The following is a 22,801-nucleotide window of genomic DNA, read 5'->3' on the forward strand; positions in this document are numbered from 1 at the left end:
CTCTGAGAAGGTACTGTTGCTACTCTTGTAACTTACATTAAATCATGAAAATGAGCAGGTTTCATAGAGATATTCATTTCACTCGTGGACGCTGAAATTACGGTTGCCGTGGGGGACTTTCGCGTTACGACCTGAAAAATGATTCCGCTATGTTTGATCCCATTTTTTCTGTTAAACACAGCTGACTATGCCTGCCATCTGGCAACTAAAGAATAATGTAAATATCTACTTTATTGATTTTACAACACTTATAAGCTAACCGTATCTTTAGCTAGGCTTATCATTGAAATCCTTTGATCCTAAATTTTTGTACTAGTCCTAAGCCTTTCTTCAATTTCTTCAGTTTCTGTAATTCTTTCTTCGCTATTTATTTATTTATTTATTTATCGTATGCCAATACAGACACATAAGAAAGAAACAGACAAATCACTAATATAACAAACGTTAATAATTGCAAACAAACATTACTAATATAACAGAGTTTAAGGATTACAAACAAACATCAAGTCTATTAATATAATCTGTCGACTCTGAAGTTGCGAGCAGGAAGTCGTCGGGGCTCCCATTATAGGCTCTTCTAGAACACTCTTCAACAATGTGGCAGATGGTTTTTTTTTCTCCGCAGTCGCACTGAGGGGATGGTATTTTACCCCGTGTATACAGGGAGTAGGCACACCTGCCATGACGAGTTCTAATCCTATGTAGAGTGGACCACGTTTAGTGTGGCAGGTCAAAACCAGGTGGTTTTTGTGTGATGCAAGGCTTGTTATGATTTTGTCATGCGTTCCATTTTTCAGACCATGCGTTTGTGATACTGAAACCTTCTTGTACACAGGTCCTTGCTGTTCTTGTTGGCGGGTTCCTAGATCGAAGCCTATTAGTGTTTGCAGCCTCAATGCCTTGGTGGATTGGCAGGCTTCGATTACCCATAATGTTTTTGTATTCACGTACGAGGGCGCCAGTACGATGCAGGTGTGGCGGCGAGATGTGGCTGGATATTGGGAGCCATTGCATTGGAGTGGGTTTAATCACTCCAGAAATCATCCTATTACTCGAAGAATTTTGTACATGATGCCTTCTCTCCACACAGTGTCGTAAGCTGCTGAGAGGTTAATAAAGGCGACTGATATTTTTAATTTTCTCTGGAATCCCGCCTCAATGTAAGTAGTGAATGACAACACCTGGTCAGTGCAACTTCTTCCTGGCCGAAAGCCGGCCGCGGTGGCAAGGCGGTTCTAGGCGCTTCAGTCCGGAACCGCGCGACCGCTCCGATCGCAGGTTCGAATCCTGCCTCGGGCATGGATGTGTGTGGTGTCCTTAGGTTAGTTAGGTTTAAGTAGTTCTAAGTTCTAGGGGACTGATGACCTCAGATGTTGAGTCCCATAGTGCTCAGAGCCATTTGAACCATTTTTGAACCTGGCCGAAAGCCTGCCTGTTCAACTGAGATCGCCCTGAACAATTCTAAGCTAATTGTGTTATATATAAGCCTTTCTAGTAATTTGTAAATTACAGACAGCAGGGCAATTGATCTGTAGCTTTTTGGGTTGTCAGCTGGCTTCCCAGGCTTTAGAATAGCTATTACCTTAGATTGGTTGAGTTCTTGTGGGATATTACCAGTTTGGACGATGTTTGTGAAAAATTGAGCCAGCCATACTTTTCGCATACTTGCCACAGTTTATTATGAATTCAGGGTGAACGTTGTCGAAACCTAGTGACTTTGTTGGTTTCACATCTTTCAGAGCTTTTTCTATGTCTTCGCTGGAGAAAGGGTGAGAGTGTTCAGTTTCTGTGGCTTCATTTTTTAAGATTTTGAGTTCTCGCTTCACTTGGATTGAATGTGTTTTATCCTTTGGTATCCTAGACGTGTTAACTAGATGAGCAGCTTTGGCATTTGGTCTTACAGCTGCTTTTTGTCGTTGTGCTGGTGGGCTGCTACCTAGTTTTCTCAGCAGTGACTATGCTTGCCTCCTAGATGTTTGGAAATTGAGGCTTCTTCGCTGTACAACTTGGACAGCACGGCAAGAACATTGCCGTCTTATCATACATCCTTGTTGATCTGATTACTTTCTTCATTTTAATTGTTCCCTCTTCGTTCTTGTACATACCCGTCTTTTGATATATGACGGGGCTTAAGAAGGTAAGTTACACGTGTTTCCCACGCTAAGGCCAATGCGCAACATGAGCGACACATTGCCAGCAGAGAGTACGTATTGCGGATTTGTTGCAGAAGCGGTTCTGCTGCGGTACGGGTAACAGGTGCGCCACAGTGTGCGAGTGGCAGGCGGGGCAACTGGACACGAACTCCAAAGTAGAACTACGCAGGGCGGTACGATTCTTGCTGGCAAAGTGCCTAAACTGTACACACGTTCACCTTGAAATTTTGGCTGTATATGAACCCAGCTAAGTGTCGCGACCAGTCGCACTGAAATGCTGCCAACAACATGACCAAGGCCGCACTGACGTGGATGACGCTCATGGGGAAGGTAGGCCTTCGACGTCGAACACAGGCCACAATGTCCGGACTGTCGACATAACGATTCGCAAGAATCGAAAATTTTCCGACGATGAGGATGTTCACACAGTGGCTCTCGAAGCACTTCGTGACCAGCCGCGCGGGATTAGCCGAGCGGTCTTAGGCGCTGCAGTCATGGAAAAGATTGCCGTATGGTGTGGCACGTGGCAGTTGACGCTAAATAACGAAAAGTGTGAGGTGATCCACATGAGTTCCAAAAGAAATCCGTTGGAATTGGATTACTCGATGGATAGTACAATTCTCAAGGCTGTCAATTCAACTAAGTACCTGGGTGTAAAAATTACGAACAACTTCAGTTGGAAAGACCACATAGATAATATTGTGCGGAAGGCGAACCAAAGGTTGCGTTTCATTGGCAGGACACTTAGAAGATCCAACAAGTCCACTAAAGACAGCTTACACTACACTCGTTCGTATTCTGTTAGAATATTGCTGCGCGGTGTGGGATCCTTACCAGGTGGGATTGACGGAGGACACCGAAAGGGTGCAAAAAAAGGGCAGCTCGTTTTGTATTATCACGTAATAGGGGAGAGAGTGTGGCAGATATAATACGCGAGTTGGGATGGAAGTCATTAAAGCAAAAACGTTTTTCGTCGCGGCGAGATCTATTTACGAAATTTCAGTCACCAACTTTCTCTTCCGAATGCGAAAATATTTTGTTGAGCCCAGAGTACATAGGTAGGAATGATCATCCAAATAAAATAAGAGAAATCAGAGCTCGAACAGAAAGGTTTATGTGTTCGTTTTTCCCGCGCGCTGTTCGGGAGTGGAATGGTAGGGAGATAGTACGATTGTGGTTCGATGAACCCTCTGCCAAGCACTTAAATGTGACTTGCAGATTAATCATGTAGATGTAGATGTAGACTGTGCGGCTGGTCCCGGCGGAGGTTCGAGTCCTCCCTCGGGCAGGGGTGTTTGTGTTTGTCCTTAGGATAATTAGGTTAAGTAGTGTGTAAGCTTAGGGACTGATGACCTTAGCAGTTAAGTCCCATAAGATTTTCACACACATTTCTGTCGTCAAGGAATTGAACGATTAGAAAAGCCTTCCTACCGTTCCTTCCATAGACTTGGCAACTACGTTCAAAAATAGTGTCATCCATCTTCGTCACTTTGAAGTGCAGTGCGGCATTCAATAACAATTACTTGACCTGAGACTATGAAGTGTAATTTACTTTTTGAAGTCCTCCAGTTATCTTATACTTATTTTTTTGAGAATTTCGAATATCTTGCTGCATTTTACATTGCTGAATGCTTTTTATAGGTCACTGAACCCTGTGAAGGTGTCTTTATTTGTCTTAATTCTTTCGTCAGTCATCAAAGAAAACTTCAGAACTGCCTCAGTGCTATCATGTTTTTACCTTCCCTACAGCCAAGCTGCTCACTGGTAACATGTGTTCCGTCTCCTTTTCCATTTTCCTAACGATCGTCTGACCTTTATCCTATTGATTACATCCGCATCGCCACTGGACTACATGAGCACTTCAGGTGTACAGACCTGACCAGCCTCTGCGTTTGAGCTATCGTTTATGACCGGCCTCTGATCAACATAACCCCTAAACACCTCGTGTGTATGGTGAAGTTCACGTTACAATAACATACCTCAGGCTCAAAATAAAAGAGGGACGCGGGATGAGCTATTCTACAGGTTACTACGTCGGTATCTAACACAAATGGACATAGCAGTATATTGACAAGTACAGTGACTCAGTTTTCTGTCGCGCTTTGCTAGTACACAGCCAGAGACTTAGCGACGATCCAACTCAGTCAAATAAAAGCATACTGACATACGTTCATAATTAGGGCGTCTATTCAACGAATGCATCTATCAACGCCACATTTGTCAATAGGCTTCATTGAAACCGTGTTGTCTTCTGTTGGAAAACTGATTTGATGACGGTCTCCACAGCATTTCTAAATGAGTGCTGATCTCTCTTAATAAATTCTTTTTCAAAAACGCTCTTCACTTTGCATTTCATACCCTCTCGAATTCGACCATTATCAGTCATTTTACTGCCCAAGTTAGGCAAAAGTCAGGGCTACATTTAGTGTCTCATTTCCTAATTTAGTTGCACCGTCATAGCCTGATTTAATTCGACTACATTCCAGTTGCCTTTTTTTACTTTTGTTGATATTGATCTTATAATCTGTTACTGTGAGAGACATGGAAACAAAGAGAGGGGTAAGCGAACAGAGTGAAGAGACAAATGTAACCACAGCTATGATGAACATGAAGTGGAGGTTTGATCGGACAAGTGGGCAGGAGAGCCGGCCGGAGTGACCGAGCGGTTAAAGGCGCTACAGTCCGGAACCGCACGACCGCTACGGTCGCAGGTTCGAATCCTGCCTCGGGCCTGGATGTGTGTGATGTCCCAAGGTTAGTTAGGTTTAAGTAGTTCTAAGTTCTAGGGGACTGATGGCCACAGCAGTTGAGTCCCGTAGTGCTCAGAGCCATTTGAACCTTTTTTTTTTTTTTGGGCAGGAGAGTCGGTGGTAGGTGGCTCAAGAATGCTCTATGCTAGAATCGTAAATAAAGATAAATAGGTGACCTGATGGACGATCAGTGTATGGCATTCAATGGCAGGCATGAGCTGCAACGATGTGTGTATTTGAGACCGGAATGTAAGGACGAGCTTAGAGGAGGCGTCTATCTAGCAGTGGACTTTTGATGGCTGATGACGATGGTGATAACGATGACGACTGCAAGATGCAGGAGGAATGTTGCATGAAGCGTGGATCGAGGTGTGACCCACTGCGGGAGGCGGAGAGGCTGTTAGCCCAGGTCAGTGGCTGAGCTGCGGGCACCTTGGCGTGTGCCGGCGGTATGTTGTCGGCGCAGGTGGGCAGCGGCTGTGAGGTACAGGACAAGACAAGACGAGACGAGACATGTGGAAAGCGGCCTGGTTTCCCCACACCGCCGTCCTTGCGCCGTCCTTGGTTACGCGGCGTGCGTACAGCATCCGGGATGCTTTCTAGCACCGCCCCCGTCACTGCATCGGCCTTATATCACCCGCAGGTGCTATCGCATCGCAGCAAGTGCAGTGGCGTAGTTTGGCGCCACCTGACTCGAGAATTTCCGAACGCCAGTACGTTGTGGTGGGGCTCAGACAGCGACGAACGACCTTCATATCTGCAAACCCCTTTCGCTGAAGAGTCAATTAAGTCATCAGCTACGACCATGGTACTGTACCAAATAATATGACTACCATAATTACTGAACGCTGCTAGTCGCCTACGCTTGAAAATTCCTTATCAGTCTTGGACCCTTGCCACACTTTTTTTTTTGTCATCAATCTACTGACTGGTTTGATGCGGCCCGCCACGAATTCCTTTCCTGTGCTAACCTCTTCATCTCAGAGTAGCACTTGCAACCTACGTCCTCAATTATTTGCTTGACATATTCCAATCTCTGTCTTCCTCTACAGTTTTTGCCCTCTACAACTCCCTCTAGTACCATGGAAGTCATTCCCTCATGTCTTAGCAGATGTCCTATCATCCTGTCCCTTCTCCTTATCAGTGTTTTCCACATATTCCTTTACTCTCCGATTCTGCGTAGAACCTCCTCATTCCTTACATTATCAGTCCACCTAATTTTCAACATTCGTCTATAGCACCACATCTCAAATGCTTCGATTCTCTTCTGTTCCGGTTTTCCCACAGTCCATGTTTCACTACCATACAATGCTGTACTCCAGACGTGCATCCTCAGAAATTTCTTCCTCAAATTAAGGCCGATATTTGATATTAGTAGACTTCTCTTGGTCAGAAATGCCTTTTTTGCCATAGCGAGTCTGCTTTTGATGTCCTCCTTGCTCCGTCCGTCATTGGTTATTTTACTGCCTAGGTATCAGAATTCCTTAACTTCATTGACTTCGTGACCATCAATCCTGATGTTAAGTTTCTCGCTGTTCTCATTTCTACTACTTCTCATTACCTTCGTCTTTCTCCGATTTACTCTCAAACCATACTGTGTACTCATTAGACTGTTCATTCCGTTCAGCAGATCACTTAATTCTTCTTCAGTTTCACTCAGGATAGCAACGTCATCAGCGAATCGTATCATTGATATCCTTTCACCTTGTATTTTAATTCCACTCCTGAACCTTTCTTTTATTTCCATCATTGCTTCCTCGCTGTACAGATTGAAGAGTAGGGGCGAAAGGCTGCAGCCTTGTCTTACACGCTTCTTAATACGAGCACTTCGTTCTTGATCGTCCACTCTTATTATTCCCTCTTGGTTGTTGTACATATTGTATATGACCCGTCTCTCCCTATAGCTTACCCCTACTTTTTCAGAATCTCGAACAGCTTGCACCATTTTATATTGTCGAACGCTTTTTCCAGGTCGACAAATCCTATGAAAGTGTCTTGATTTTTCTTTAGCCTTGCTTCCATTATTAGCCATAACGTCAGAATTGCCTCTCTCGTCCCTTTACTTTTCCTAAAGCCAAACTGATCCTCACCTAGCGCATTCTCTATTTTCTTTTCCATTCTTCTGTATATTATTCTTGTAAGCAGCTTCGATGCATGAGCTGTTAGGCTGATTGTGCGATAATTCTCGCACTTGTCAGCTCTTGCCGTCTTCGGAATTATTAGTCCACATTAATACGGGGTGTATCCCCCCTTCGCCTTTATGGCGGCTTCACTTCTGTCGGGGGGACTTTCAGTGAGGTGTCTGAGCATCTGTGAAGGAATGACAGCTCATCCTTCCTCACCAGCCGACACCAGGGAAGGCAGCGATGGTGGGCGCTGGGGTCTGGAAAGGTTGATGATGTTCAGATGTGTGTGAAATCTTATGGGACTTAACTGCTAAGGTGTCATCAGTCCCTAAGCTTACACTACTTAACCTAAATTATCCTAACGCACACATCCATGCCCGAGGGAGGACTCGAACCTCCGCTGGGACTAGCTGCACAGGCCACGACTTCAGCGCCTCAAACCGCTCGGCTAATCCCGCGCGGCTCTGGAGGGGTTGACTTTCTAACTTATCCCAAAGGTGTTCAGTTGGGTTTAGGTCGTCAATATGGACATAACATTGTCTCACTTATGCTGCTTTATGACAGGTGCATGATCATGGTAATACAAACAACCTGTTCCTCTACTGCACGCAGTACACAATGCTATAAATTGTTTCTTAAGCGCAGTAACAGTAACATCCTCCCAACAATGAAAAACACCCCTATACCATAACGTTACTCACTGTTGCCACTACACATGATGGTAGGTACGGTTTTCCAAGTATTCGCCAAACCCAGATCCTTCCATCGGGCTGCCACATGGCATAGGTTGATTCATCGTACCAAATCACTCGCTTCCAGTCATCCGCTGTCAGCGGCGTCGTTGTTTACACCGCTTCAAGCATCGTTTAGCACTGACTACAGTTAGTAGGAGCGGCTCTACCACTGTACCCTGCCTTTTTTCTCCCTACCCGCAGTCACTGAGCTATTTGCACTCTCGGTAGCACTTTGGCTCTCACGACTGATTCTATCCGCTCATTTCAAGCGATTACGTACCACCTTCTTCCGCACTGTTCGACAGTCCCTGTTCGTGAGTACGTGAGGTGTCCCTGATGTTTTACCTGTGAATGTTCCTTCACGATTCACGATCACATCGCAGACAGTCGATTTGGGCGGTCTTAGGAGGGTTGAAATGTTCCTACTGGATTTGTTACCAGTAGTAGTATGGTATTCTGCCTTACGGCAGGTCTTGTCATGGATTAAGCCCCTTCCCCTTTTGTGTGTCCATAGCCAGTCTTTTCATTTCTGAATATTTGTCTCCTTTGATATTGTACAGCGTCTGTATCTTCTTTTTCCTCTTGCCCTTTTTCCCCCTCTACCATTCCTTCTATTCCTTCCTTCAGTAAACAGTCGCTCCTCAAACAATGTCCAATCCAGTTCAGTTTTCTCTTTCTGATGACTTTCAAATGGATCTGAGCACTATGGGACTCAACTGCTCTGGTCATAAGTCCCCTAGAACTTAGAACTACTTAAACCTAACTAACCTAAGAACAGCACACAACACCCAGCCATCACGAGGCAGAGAAAATCTCTGACCCCGCCGGGAATCGAACCCGGGAACCCGGGCAAATGATGACTTTCAGCATGTTTCTTTCTTCTCCAACTCTTCTTAATACTTCTTCATTCCTTACTCGGTCATGCCATTTCACTTTTTCCATTCTTCTCCTTATCCACATCTCTAGTGCATCCAATCTCTTCCTTCCTCAATGTCCAGGTCTCCAAACCATACAGTGCAACGCTCCAGATGTAAAATTTGGCCAGTCTTTTCCTCAGGTCTTTGTTTAGTGGTCCGCAAAGTAATTTCTGTTTCGTCTTGAATCCTTCTTTTGCCATTGCAATTATTTTCCTAATTTCTGTTGACCAATACATATCATCCATTATTACTCTCCCCAGGTAATTGAAGTTATTCACTTGCTCTATTTCCTCTCGCCCTATTTTCACACGGCATTTTGTCCCCTTTCCTCCAATTACCGTGCTTTTCGTTTTCTTCTTGTTGATCTTCATTCTATATTCTTCTAATTTTGTGTTTAGATCGTCTAACATTTGTTCTATCTCTCTTGCACTCTCTGCCATCACAACCATGTCGGCTGCAAATCTTATACACTCCACTCTCCAACCCCCTATACAAACTCGTCTCCTTCTACCAAAACTTTCATCAATAATTTCCTCCGGAGATATCTTGAACAGTGTTTGTGATAAACAACAACCTTGTCTTACACCTCTTCCCAGTTCAATTTCTTCACTCATCACACCTCCTATTCTTACTCTTGCTCTCTTGTTCAAATATGAATTTCTAATTAGCCGTCTATCCCTCGAGGCCGGCCGGAGTGGCCCTGCGGTTCTAGGCGCTACAGTCTGGAACCGCGCAACCGCTACGGTCGCAGGTTCGAATCCTGCTTCGGGCATGGATGAGTCTGATGTCCTTAGGTTAGTTAGGTTTAAGTAGTTCTAAGTTCTAGGGGACTGATGACCACAGCAGTTAAGTCCCATAGTGGTCAGAGCCATTTGAACCATATCCCTCGAGTCAACTTCATGTTTCCTTAGGATTTCCATCATCAGTTCGTCCCATCTGACACAGTCAAAAGCCTTCTCACGATCAACGAACCCAGCATACACCTTCCTTTTCTTCCCCATGTACCTTTCCCCTATCACTCTCAGCAGCCCAATGGCATCTCAAGTTCCCACTCCTCGCCTGAAACCAAATCTCCTATTACGGAATTCAGCTTTCCATTTAGCCTTCTGTTGAGCGTCCTCAGCAAGACTTTGGCTGCGTGCGATATCAGGCTCACTGTTCTATGTTCCTCAAACTTTTTGCTGTTCTTTTTCTTTTCTATAGGTATTAAAGATACTTTCTGTTAAGACCTTCGGCCATTTCCTGGTCACGTATATTTGATTACACAATTCAGACAACTAGCTTTTCTTAATTTTAATTTTAACAATCAGCAGCCTGCGTTGCACAGCTTACCTAGAATTTACCTAGATTTCAGTCGGGATAACCCGACCTTCTTCAGAATAACAGTAACTACCGTTTGTCCATAGTGTTATTCTGACAAGGGAACCTCCCCATCGCACCCCCCTCAGATTTAGTTATAAGATGGCACAGTGGATAGGCCTTAATAAACTGAACACAGATCAAACGAGAAAACAGGAAAAAGTTGTGTGGAACTATGAAAAAAAAAAAAAGCAAAATATACAAACTGAGTAGTCCATGCGCAACATAGCCAACATCAAGGACACTAAGAGCACCGCGGCACAGTGGTCCCGTGGTTAGCGTCAGCAGCTGCGGAACGAGAGGTCCTTGATTCAAGTCTTCCCTCGATTGGAAAGTTTAATTTTTTATATATCAAGGTCGCTCTCCAAAATTCCAGGACATGTTCAGATTTGCTTTGACATATGCAGGATTTGACGGTCTACACACGGAAAAATTTGAAAACGTTAAAAACATCTTTTGACAGAGCACAGGGAAAACTGTGCGACTGTGAAACTGTTGCATTCATTTGTTGCAGTTCATGTGACAAACTCTTATGTTTTCATCACTTTTTTCAGAGTGATTATCACATCCACAAGAAAACCTAAATCGGGCAAGTTAGAAGAATCTTTTTACCCATTCGCCAAGTGTACAACTTAGGTGGGTCGACAACATATTCCTGGCATGTGACGCACATGCCGTCACCAGTGTCGTATAAAATATATCGGACGTCTTTTCCTGTGGAGGAACCGGTTGACCGATGACCTTGCGATCAAATGTTTTCGGTTCCCATTGGACAGGCACGTCCTTTCGTCTACTAATCGCACTGTTTTGCGGTGCGGTCGCAAGACACAGACACTAAACTTATTACAGTGAACAGAGACGTCAATGACCGAACGGACAGTTCATAATTTGCGAAAATAAACTTCTCACTCGCGGGAGTATTTGAACCTAGGACCTCTCGTACTGCAGTTACTCACGCTAACCACAGGACCACGGCGCTCCTGAGCTCACATTTTCTTTGATATTGCTTATCTTGCACATGGACTACTCAGTTTGTATATTTTGCTTATTTGTTTTCATAGTTCCACACAACTTCTTCCTGTTTTCTCGATTGATCTGTGTTCAGTTTTTCAAGGCCTATCCGCCGTGCCAACTTATAACTAAATCTGAGGGGGGTGCGATGGGGAGGTTCCCTTGTGAGGAAAGTTGGGCTATCCCGACTAAAACCTAGGTAAATTCTAGGTAAACGGTGCAACTGAGGCTGTTGATTATTAAAACGAATATATATATATATACAGTAGCTGACAGGGCCGCGAAATGTTGAAGATTTTTAACTCCCTTTTCCCTTCTTTCTCGCCGGCCGCGGTGGTCTAGCGGTTCTAGGCGCTGAGTCCGGAACCGCGCGACTGCTACGGTCGCAGGTTCGAATCCTGCCTCGGGCATGGATGTGTGTGATGTCCTTAGGTTAGTTAGGTTTAAGTAGTTCTAAGTTCTAGGGAACTGATGACCACAGTAGTTAAGTCCCATAGTGCTCAGAGCCATTTGAACCATTTGAACCTTCTTTCTCCTTCTTGTTACCAAAGTGACATCAAACGACTAGCCCACGTTTGAGCTCTCCTGGCCGACCATCTATGTTGGTGCTGGCTCTCCACCGACAACGCTATGTCCCCGCATTGTGCAACATCTAGTAGTCAACTCCGCATTAGACAGGAGTACGCCTGATCAGACGGTGCCCATACCGGGCTACGCGGCGAGATGACGCGCGACTGCGGTGTGAGGTGCGGTCTGCCCACTTCCGGCCGGCGGCCCAGCTTTCCTGCGCAGTGAAAGTCGGTCGCAGCCTCCCAACACGGGCCGGCTGCCGCCGTTGTTGACTATGTAACCCTCGGCGTGCGCTCGCGGCAGCTCAACTTGGGACGCTTACAAGCTTTCCAACGCTCCATAGCGCTGCGGCCGCAGTAACGAGCAGGTAACTCTGCGATCAGATGAACAGAACAGCGCGACGCCCGACGACCGCTGCGCCATCTCCTCGCTAGTCCGACACTCTCCAAGCCATTTATAGAGGCTGTCAGAACGCGAGCACTGTACGTCTCCTTCGTGCAACATCGCAATGGCTCCCACATAACTGAAAACACTTCCTATCTACATCTACACTATGTGATCAAAACTATCCGCACACCCTCTGTGGTGTGCGCACTGTAAGACCTTCGGTACAGACACCATCAGATTATTTGAGTTGTCGCTCTAACGAAGTAGGCGAGTGTCAGCAATATGTCTCGTGGTCTTATCGTGGCGTGTTTATCTTCTGCCGTTGGGTCAGACGATAGAAATGCCACTTGCACGCTTAGAGTAGCAGATTGACGGTGACCAACTTTAAACAGAACTTGATTAATTTTCATACACATTTATTAATATAATAAAACTCATAGATATTGCGTAACTGGATTCTGGATGCTGTTTACAATTGACAATATGAAGTTCCTTTGGTATTGGTACGTTAATCTTATTCTGGTATATCTCTGATACTTGACGAAGTGTCTATTCATTTCTCTCCATGGCTACGTACAGCAATATGATAATCTTATTAGCGACTGCTACGGTCGCAGGTTCGAATCCTGCCTCGGGCATGGATGTGTGTGATGTCCTTAGGTTAGTTAGGTTTAAGTAGTTCTAAGTTCTATGGGACTGATGACCACAGATGTTAAGTGCCATAGTGCTCGGAGCCATTTGAACCATTTTAATCTTATTATGCGCAGACTGAAACTTGACTACAGACTAATGCAGACTGACTAATCGGAGGTCTGTACACTCGTTATAATACCTCGCGCGTTCAGGTATCACTGCGCGAGTGTGATCCACGAGGAGAAAAGGTTCTACGTAAGCAGCAATCTCATTGGCTGCGTGACATATTAATACGCGGATCGGCGGAAGCAGAATTTGGTCCGTCTCTATGGCAGCGCCATCTCGTAGTGCACAGACGGACGAGCGCTGCGCCTGCGCTGTTGTGCTTAGCGGGGCGCGCTCTAGTGGGAAAGTTGTGTACGCGCTGACTACGTGGAACTATGTACAGAACACCCCCAAAAGCCGGCCGCTGTGACTGAGCGGTTATAGGCGCTTCAGTCCGGAACCGCGCTGCTGCTACGGTCGCAGGTTAGAATCCTGCTTCGGGCGTGGTTATGTGTGATATCCTTAGGTTAGTTAGGTTTAAATAGTTCTATGTCTAGGGCACTGATGACCTCAGATGTTAAGTCCAATAGTGCTTAGAGCCATTTTTTCAACACCCCCAAAAAACATACGTTTTTCATATTAGGTGCATTAAGCTGCCACCTGCTGCCAGGTACTCCATATCAGCGACCACAGTAGTCATTAGCGTTAGAGAGCAGAATGTAAGGCATTGAAGTCATGGACTGTGCGGCTGCTAGCGGCGGAGATTCAAGTCCTCCCTCGGGCATGGGTGTGTGTGTGTTTGTCCTTAGGATAATGTAGGTTAAGTATTGTGTAAGCTTAGAGACTGACGACCTTAGCAGTTAAGTCCCATAAGATTTCACACACATTTGAACATTTGAACAGAGCAGAATGCCGGCCGCGGTGGCCGAGCGTTTCTACGCTCTTCAGTCCGGAACCCCGCGACTGCTACGGTCGCATGTTCGAATCCTGCCTCGGGCATGGATGTGTGTGATGTCCTTACGTTAGTTAGGTTTAAGTAGTTCTAAGTTCTAGGGGACTGATGACCATAGATGTTAAGTCCCACAGTGCTCAGAGCCATTTGAACCAAATAGTCTCGGGTTCTAAGGCAACCAAAATGGATGATCTTAACCTTTTCTCGCTTACGTGCTTAAAGCCTAATATTTAAAAATATTATGCACATCAGCTCATTCCAAATCAGTCTTTTGAAGACGTTTTATGTATAGGAGTCCCAGTCTTTAGAGACTACGGATCGAGGGGTTTACTCACGTAGAAGGTACCTCACCAGATGGGAGGACAACTTCTCTCGAAGAAGGTATTTTCCTGTAGGCATAAATCTTCAATATGATGATGATGATGATGATGATGATGATGATAGCGCCATCTGTTAATCTTTCGCCACACTGCAGCCTTGTGCTTATAACACCGATCACTGTTTGCCTGTGGTAATAAATCACAGCAGAGATATTGTCGGAGGACAGTAGCCGTGATTCCAATCTCTACTTGCTATTCAAGCGGCCCCCGTAATAAGCAACTGCCCGGAGGCTGAAACACGGGGAAACGGCACAAAAACTGTATTCTGCCGAAGGCCTTATCTGGCAGATGGGAGGAGGATCTGACAGCGTGCATAGGCGAGGGAGACAATGGCGCGCCAGGCGGCGAGAACAATCGCCAGGAGTGGAGTGGACTCTGCGTGGAGCAGGGCGGAGGGCAGTTGCGACACCGGCTTATGAAACGTTTTCTTTCTCCATCTGATGCGGGCCGCGGGCTCTTGTGAAAACCCCGGCCGCCCCTTCCACACGCAGCGCAGCCGCTATCGCGGGCAGATCTGCCGCGGAAACCGAATTAATGAGGGACTTCTGCGGGGGCGGGTGTCGCCGTGGCGCAAGCGGTTCCCGCCGCCTTCCGCCGCAGTTAACGACGCCCGAACGAGCTGTCAGAGGTCGCTACGCCGTGATGGCACGCCGACTGACAAGATTTTTGCCCGCTACGGATATGAGAGACAATCAGTGAAAGAAAGATGTATAAAAATGTGATTCTTGAGTTTCTCCCGGCGTATTTGATAATCAAAATATCCACGGGTGTGCTGCCGGTCTATAGTGTCCAACGGGCACAATATTTCGGCGATCATACATGTCGCCATCATCAGGTGAACTGACGGACTGAGCTCCTGTGAAAGTGCCGGCACGGAGATCCGTACGCTATGGCTGCTCAGTTCCCACTTTCACAGGAGCTCAGTCCGTCAGTTCACCTGATGATGGCGACATGCATGATCGCCGAAATATTGTGCCCGTTGGACACTATAGACCGGCAGCACACACGTGGATATTTTGATTATGTATAAAAATGTTCAGGAAAATTCAGGAATACAGAGATATAGTCGCTGCGGAATGAAATAAGCAGGAAGTGCAGGGAATACAAGCCGAAATGGCTGCATGAAAAATGTGAAGAAATAGAAAAATGAATTATTTTGCAAAAACAGACATAATGTCTTATGGGACAACAGCAATCAGTGATTTAATAATGTTACTTAAAATCCGTCTTGATTGCAAATTTTTTATTATTCATATGACCGGTTTCGGTTCATTCAGAACCATCTTCAGATCTGATATTTCAGTTACAGGAGTAACCCGTCCAAATCCAGCAACTTTCACATGCTACGTCACAAGATCTGAAGATGGTTCTGAATGAACCGAAACCGGTCATATGAATACTAAAAAAATTGCAATCAAGACGGATTTTAAGTAACAAATGAATTATTATCGGAAGGGCTGACTCAGCACATCAAAAAGTCTACATCTACAACCACATCCATACTCCGCAAGCCACCTGACGGTGTGTGGCGGAGTCAAAACAATCTTCGGTGAAATTAAAACCAAGGGTGGTAACATAAACAGTGCACAGAGAATTCGACTGTTAAATGCAGAGGAGAAAGCGGAAAAATTCGATATAGAAGAGACAGGGGATCCAGTATTAGCATCAGAATTTAAGAGAGCTATGGACGACTTAAGAACAAATATGGCAAGAGGGATAGATAACATTCCATCACAATTTCTACAATCATTGGGGGAAGTGGCAAAAAAACGACTATTCATCTTGGTGTGTACAATGTATGAGTCTGGCGACATACCATCTGACTTTCGGATAAGCATCATCCACAGAATTCCGAAGACGGCAAGAGATGACAAGTGCGAGAATTATCGCACAATCAGCTTAACAGCTCATGTATCCAAGTTGCTTACAAGAATAATATACACAAGAATGGAAAAGGAAATCGAGGATACGCTAAATGACGATCAGTTTGGCTTTAGGAAAGGTAAAGGCACTAGGTAGGCAATTCTGACGTTGCTGTTAATAATGGAAGCAAGACTAAAGTAAAATCAGGACACGTTCATTTGTCGACTTGAAAAAGCGTTTGACAATGTAAAATGGTGCAAGATGTTCGGAATTCTGACAAAAATGTCGACTTGTCCGCTAGAACAGACACCATATCCATATAAGTATATAGTTCTGGCAATACCGGCCTTGACCTTCTTCTTCAGTGCAGATGCACACATATTCCCAGAACTCTTATGGGACTTGGTAAGAATGTCTTCCACGAGTAATGAGTGTGTTGGGGTGGGGCACTACGAATGTAGTGTGTGGACATACAAGGTGAGAATGTGGGTCTCGCGGGAGGCGTGTGCGAGATACTCCCTGCAGTCGCCCTATCCACTGTGCCCTCGGTGGCTCAGATGGGTAGAGCGTCTGCCATGTAATCAGGAGATCCAGGGTTCGAGTCCCGGTCGGGGCACACATTTTCACCCGCCCCCGTTAATCTATATCAACGACCGTAAACAGCTGACGGTACTAATATAATTCTAATCTTCGTAACTTATCTTCCGCCAGTACCTCATGTCCTATCTTCCAAACATCTAAGTAGTTCCGTTGCATAGTTTCAGGAACTAGCACTACTGGAAAAAAGGATAATCCGGAGACATGGCTTAGACAAAGCTTGGGGAACTGTTTGCATAAAGAATTTTCGGTCTGCAGTGTACTGTGCGCTCATTTCGAACTTTGTAGTAGAGCAAGTGCGTGCAAAAGACAAAGATTCGAGTCCCGACCAGCCACACAGTTTTAATTTTCCAAGAGGTAATCAGTAGTTTGGAAGGGAGTGTGACACGAATGTAGTTTATTCATCATATTATTGAATCTGTTCATCAAGCGAGTAGTAAAAGAAACCAAAGAGAAAATTTTATGGAGACTTAAAGTTCAGAGAGAAATAACAAGAACTTTGAGGATTCCTGATGACATTGAAATGTCGTCAGAGACGTCAAAGGACTTGGGAGATCAGATCAACTGAATGAACAGTATCATAAAAAATTTTATAAGACGAACACCAACGAAATTAATACAACGATAATGGAGCTTCCCAAATTAAATCAGGCTATTCAGAAAACGCTATTTACATTTTCCAGGAACCAGTATTGAGTAATCCTGGAATATACTGCAATCCCCATGTATCGTAGGGGCCGCGAAAACAAAATTAGACTAATTACAGACGGACAGAGACATTTACGCAGTTATTCTTCACACGCTCAATCCGCGAAAGGAAAACCTAGTACGTGGTAAAATGCAGTTCACAGTAGTTTGCAAGTTATGGATGTAGATGTAAAAGTGTCTTCCAAATTATTAAGCCTTTGGAGCCCTTGCATCGCACCATACTCCCCATTCGTTCGGCATTCCATCTTAGTGCCACCGCCACCTACTTCCAGATTAGCCCTACTTCACTTGTTCCAGTATGGACACTCATCTAATCACAATCTCATCTAATTCTGGGCAGAACCTGTTGCTCTCCTGCACTCACTCTCCCCTACATAAGCATAATCAGATACCCAGATGCTACTGCATGCTCACAATACTCGCTTGAAAAGCTGACTTCCCCGTCCCACAACCCCACACCAGCTTCCACATCCCAGTCCCATAACCCACCCCATGCTGTCACTTCCTCCCACTGCCCCTGTAGACCGCCCCCGATAGCTGAGTGGTCAGCGCGACAGAATGTCAAACCTAAGGGTCCGGGTTCGATTCCCGGCTGGGTCGGAGATTTTCTCCGCTCAGGGAGTGGGTGTTGTGTTGTGCTAATCATCATCATCATCATCATTTGATCCCCATCGACGCGCAAGTCGCCGAAGTGGCGTCAAATCGAAAGACTTGCACCAGGCGAACGGTCTACCCGACGGGAGGTCCTCGCCACACTACATTATTATCTGCCCCTGTACAAATTTTTACCTGCAGCAGGTCATCAAGCTCCACAAGACCTCCTCCAGTGAAACCACAACCACTCCAGGATCAACAGTCTCCCAGCATTACGACATCGTCACTGTCATCAAGCCAAACCAACATGTGGAGGGGAGGACGGGGGGGTGGGGGTGGGGGGTGGGGGGAAGGCGTGCAGATCCAGACTGAAAACTGAAAAGCGAGTCTGGCTATACAGAATTAGGACTTCGCTAAACGGCTGGTATCAAATGCGGGAACAGTTCCTCTGGAAAGAACAAGAGCTCTTGCTCCAACGCCAATGACTCTGTTATCGACGAGGCGTCCCTCTTCCCTCCTTTACGCCGACGACGATACATTGATTTCGGTTTCTCACTTTCTCCTCAGCGTTTAGTCGAGAATGAAGCTGACATTCACTCTGACATAAAATACTTTGAAAGTTAATACGATTGCAGCACGTTTTTAGTGCAAATTTAGATTTTCCGGCTTTGTAGAAGTCAGCGACGCGGTCTCCACAGTGTCACAATTTCCTATGTATAAAACTAAGACTGCCCTTGAGATCAAATACAAACACACAGTCCCAAAACGGAATTTCCAAGGCGTTTATTACTATAGGTACAATACGGGTCCCAGCACTGTGCCTTGCGGAACCTTGGCCGAAGCGAACTTAGACGCGCTATTATGCTTGCCGCACCTGTCAGGGAACTGTCTGCCGGTGCACCTACCATTGTTTTCTTATAACAACTGACGTCAACCACGCAGCCGCTGCAGTGACTCCTCTTAGAAATCTGAGGCAGTCTGCATGTGGCAAGTAGAGAACAGTATACGCATTGAAACTTCCTGGCAGATTACAACTGCGTAAGCCAGACAGAGACTCGAACTCAGGTCCTGAGTTCGAGTCTCGGTCCTGCACAGAGTTTTAATCTGCGAAGAAGTTTCATAAGAGCACACACTCCCCTGCAGAGTGAAAATTTCATTCTGGAAGTATTCGCGTTGTCCCAACACTGTGCGATGTAAATTGCACATAAGGTAAAGGTCTGTGAACTCGGTATTCGAAGATAAGGAACTAGCAGTCTGAAATATGCATTTGTCTTTAAGCGATCGCTGTAAAATATTAAATTTCGATAAAACAGTCTCGATCGCAACCGACGTTTATTTTGGTTGCCAACCTGTATCGGTCTTCAAATGGCTCAAATGGCTCTTAGCACTATGGGACTTAACATCTGAGGTCATCTGTCCCGTAGAACTTAAAACTACTTAAACCTAACTAACCTAAGGACATCACACACATCCACGCCCGAGGCAGGATACGAACCTGCGACCGTAGCAGTCGCGTGATTCCAGACTGAAGCGCCTAGAACCACTCGGCCACATCGGCCGGCTGTATTGGTCTATCATTTAGATTATCTTCAGGCCATAAGCACTGCAGTACCGTAATAACACTTATACAGAAGGAAACCTGTAAAAAGGATTGGTAACATGGCTAAAAATATCTAGAATAAAAGCTACAATAGCAACAGAGTAAAGTGTTATACCCATGAGAGCGGCTGGTGGCGGTGGACGCAGCAACATCCGTAAGAACACTGCTGAATAAGGTAACACTTCTCGAGAATATATACTGTAAGCTCCGCCCATCGCATACAACATTACGTCACTGACAACCTATCACGTACTTGTTATGTAAGGTACGTTACATTAAATGGTATACTTTAAATATACAAGAAAAATAGACAGAAAAGTACATACAAAAATTACATTCATATTAGTTCACAACAAATCCTTTCATGATCTTTTTAAAATAAAGAAATACAATGACAGACGTAATTTTATCCGTTTTGCGTGTAGACTGCCCTCTATGAAACACGACCACTGAATTCCAAGCCATAGGACAGCTGCCGTGTCCCCAGCGTTCCGTCCTCTACTATGGTGTCTGTGGCGGGCATCGCTGGAACGTAACTATCGATATCGGCAAGCCATTGCCATGGTAACCGAAACAGCCTTATCGGCTACGACTCCTTTCAACGAGTTCGTGCAGACGCCCTTAGAGGGCAGTCTACACACCAAAGCGATCAAATCGTGTCTGTTTTTGCAATTTTTTATTTTAAAAAGATTATGAAAGGATTTGTTATGAACCATTATGTACGTAATTTCTGTATGCTTTTTCTGCCTCCTTTTCTGGTAAATTTTAACCATACCATTTAATGTACCATACTCCCCGTAGTAAATACATGAATGGTTGTGCACTATGTAATGCTGCATGCTCCGTCCAGTGCCACCAGTAACCATGGTGGGCACAAAATTTCATTTTATAATTATCGTAGCTTTTATTCTAGATGTTTTTAGCCATGTTAGCATCTCTTTTCACAGAAATCCCCTGAATATATATTACTATTGTACTGCAACGCATGCGGCCCGAAGACTAATTTATAGACCGAAACTGGTCGCTAACCAAAATAAACATCCCATTTTGGGGGGGGGGGGGGGGGGTAGGGGGGACGGAAAGGGGCGCACCAATACACCAACGATATCACGTAACTCCATGCCAAAAAATCCATAAGACTAGCCAAGGGACAGCACTTACACTTGGAATTAAACATTCAGACCATCTTTTGGTCAGATATTCAATCACATTGTCATCAAAGTGGGTGTAACACGTGTTGAAAACACACCCTCGCACGAGGAAGAGGTACAGTTCTCAGCAATTCCGACAGCACATCTCGACTGAACATCAGGTAATATGTGCTGAACGAAAGGAATTCAACCATTAGCTGATGTATGATTCCAGCCCCCAAGTTGATAAGGAATCGTTGCTGGTGGTCTAAGCCAAGCGTGGTTGTTGCGGCAGTTGAAAACATCACCACTGCTGAAAGAGGTCTCATTTGTATTGAAGTGAAAACTATAGAAGTTGGGCGCTGCAGTCTTGCGCAGTGTAATCGAATGGCAGTCTGCGTTGAAAATCATTAGCCTGCATTACTTACACCCCTCGATTTCTTCGAAATCTTCAGTGAATCCATACACGAGATATCGACCACCTCGTCATCAGTAAACTTTGGCATACTACTGTTTATCCTCGTCTACATCTACACTCCTGGAAATTGAAATAAGAACACCGTGAATTCATTGTCCCAGGAAGGGGAAACTTTATTGACACATTCCTGGGGTCAGATACATCACATGATCACACTAACAGAACCACAGGCACATAGACACAGACAACAGAGCATGCACAATGTCGGCACTAGTACAGTGTATATCCACCTTTCGCAGCAATGCAGGCTGCTATTCTCCCATGGAGACGATCGTAGAGATGCTGCATGTAGTCCTGTGGAACGGCTTGCCACGCCATTTCCACCTGGCGCCTCAGTTGGACCAGCGTTCGTGCTGGACGTGCAGACCGCGTGAGACGACGCTTCATCCAGTCCCAAACATGCTCAATGGGGCACAGATCCGGAGATCTTGCTGGCCAGGGTAGTTGACTTACACCTTCTAGAGCACGTTGGGTGGCACGGGATACATGCGGACGTGCATTGTCCTGTTGGAACAGCAAGTTCCCTTGCCGGTCTATGAATGATAGAACGATGGGTTCGATGACGGTTTGGATGTACCGTGCACTATTCAGTGTCCCCTCGACGATCACCATTGGTGTACGGCCAGTGTAGGAGATCGCTCCCCACACCATGATGCCGGGTGTTGGCCCTGTGTGCCTCGGTCGTATGCAGTCCTGATTGTGGCGCTCACCTGCACGGCGCCAAACACGCATACGACCATCATTGGCACCAAGGCAGAAGCGACTCTCATCGCTGAAGACGACACGTCTCCATTCGTCCCTCCATTCACGCCTGTCGCGACACCACTGGAGGCGGGCTGCACGATGTTGGGGCGTGAGCGGAAGACGGCCTAACGGTGTGCGGGACCGTAGCCCAGCTTCATGGAGACGGTTGCGAATGGTCCTCGCCGATACCCCAGGAGCAACAGTGTCCCTAATTTGCTGGGAAGTGGCGGTGCGGTCCCCTATGGCACTGCGTAGGATCCTACGGTCTTGGCGTGCATCCGTGCGTCGCTGCGGTCCGGTCCCAGGTCGACGGGCACGTGCACCTTCCGCCGACCACTGGCGACAACATCGATGTACTGTGGAGACCTCACGCTCCACGTGTTGAGCAATTCGGAGGTACGTCCACCCGGCCTCCCGCATGCCCACTATACGCCCTCGCTCAAAGTCCGTCAGCTGCACATACGGTTCACGTCCACGCTGTCGCGGCATGCTACCAGTGTTAAAGACTGCGATGGAGCTCCGTATGCCACGGCAAACTGGCTGACACTGACGGCGGCGGTGCACAAACGCTGCGCAGCTAGCGCCATTCGACGGCCAACACCGCGGTTCCTGGTGTGTCCGCTGTGCCGTGCGTGTGATCATTGCTTGTACAGCCCTCTCGCAGTGTCCGGAGCAAGTATGGTGGGTCTGACACACCGGTGTCCATGTGTTCTTTTTTCCATTTCCAGGAGTGTACATACATGCTCCGCAAAACAACGTACGATGAGAGGCGGAGGATATCTTGTACCACTACGACTCATTTCCTCTCCTGTTCCACTCGCAGACAGAGCGAGGGAAAAACGGACTGTCCAAATTCCTCCATACAAACTGATTTCTCGCATCTCATCTTCATCGTCCCTACGTGAAAGTTACGTTGGCAGGCGGCCTCAAATGCATGTTCTCTAAATTTACGCAGTGGTGCCTTGCGGAATCAACAGCCGGAGTGACCGAGCGGTTCTAGGGGCTACAGCGTGGAACCGCGGGACCGCTACGGTCGCAGGTTCGAATCCTGCCTCGGGCATGGATGTGTG

This window comes from Schistocerca cancellata, chromosome 12, assembly GCF_023864275.1.
Source record: "Schistocerca cancellata isolate TAMUIC-IGC-003103 chromosome 12, iqSchCanc2.1, whole genome shotgun sequence".
NCBI lineage: Eukaryota > Metazoa > Arthropoda > Insecta > Orthoptera > Acrididae > Schistocerca > Schistocerca cancellata.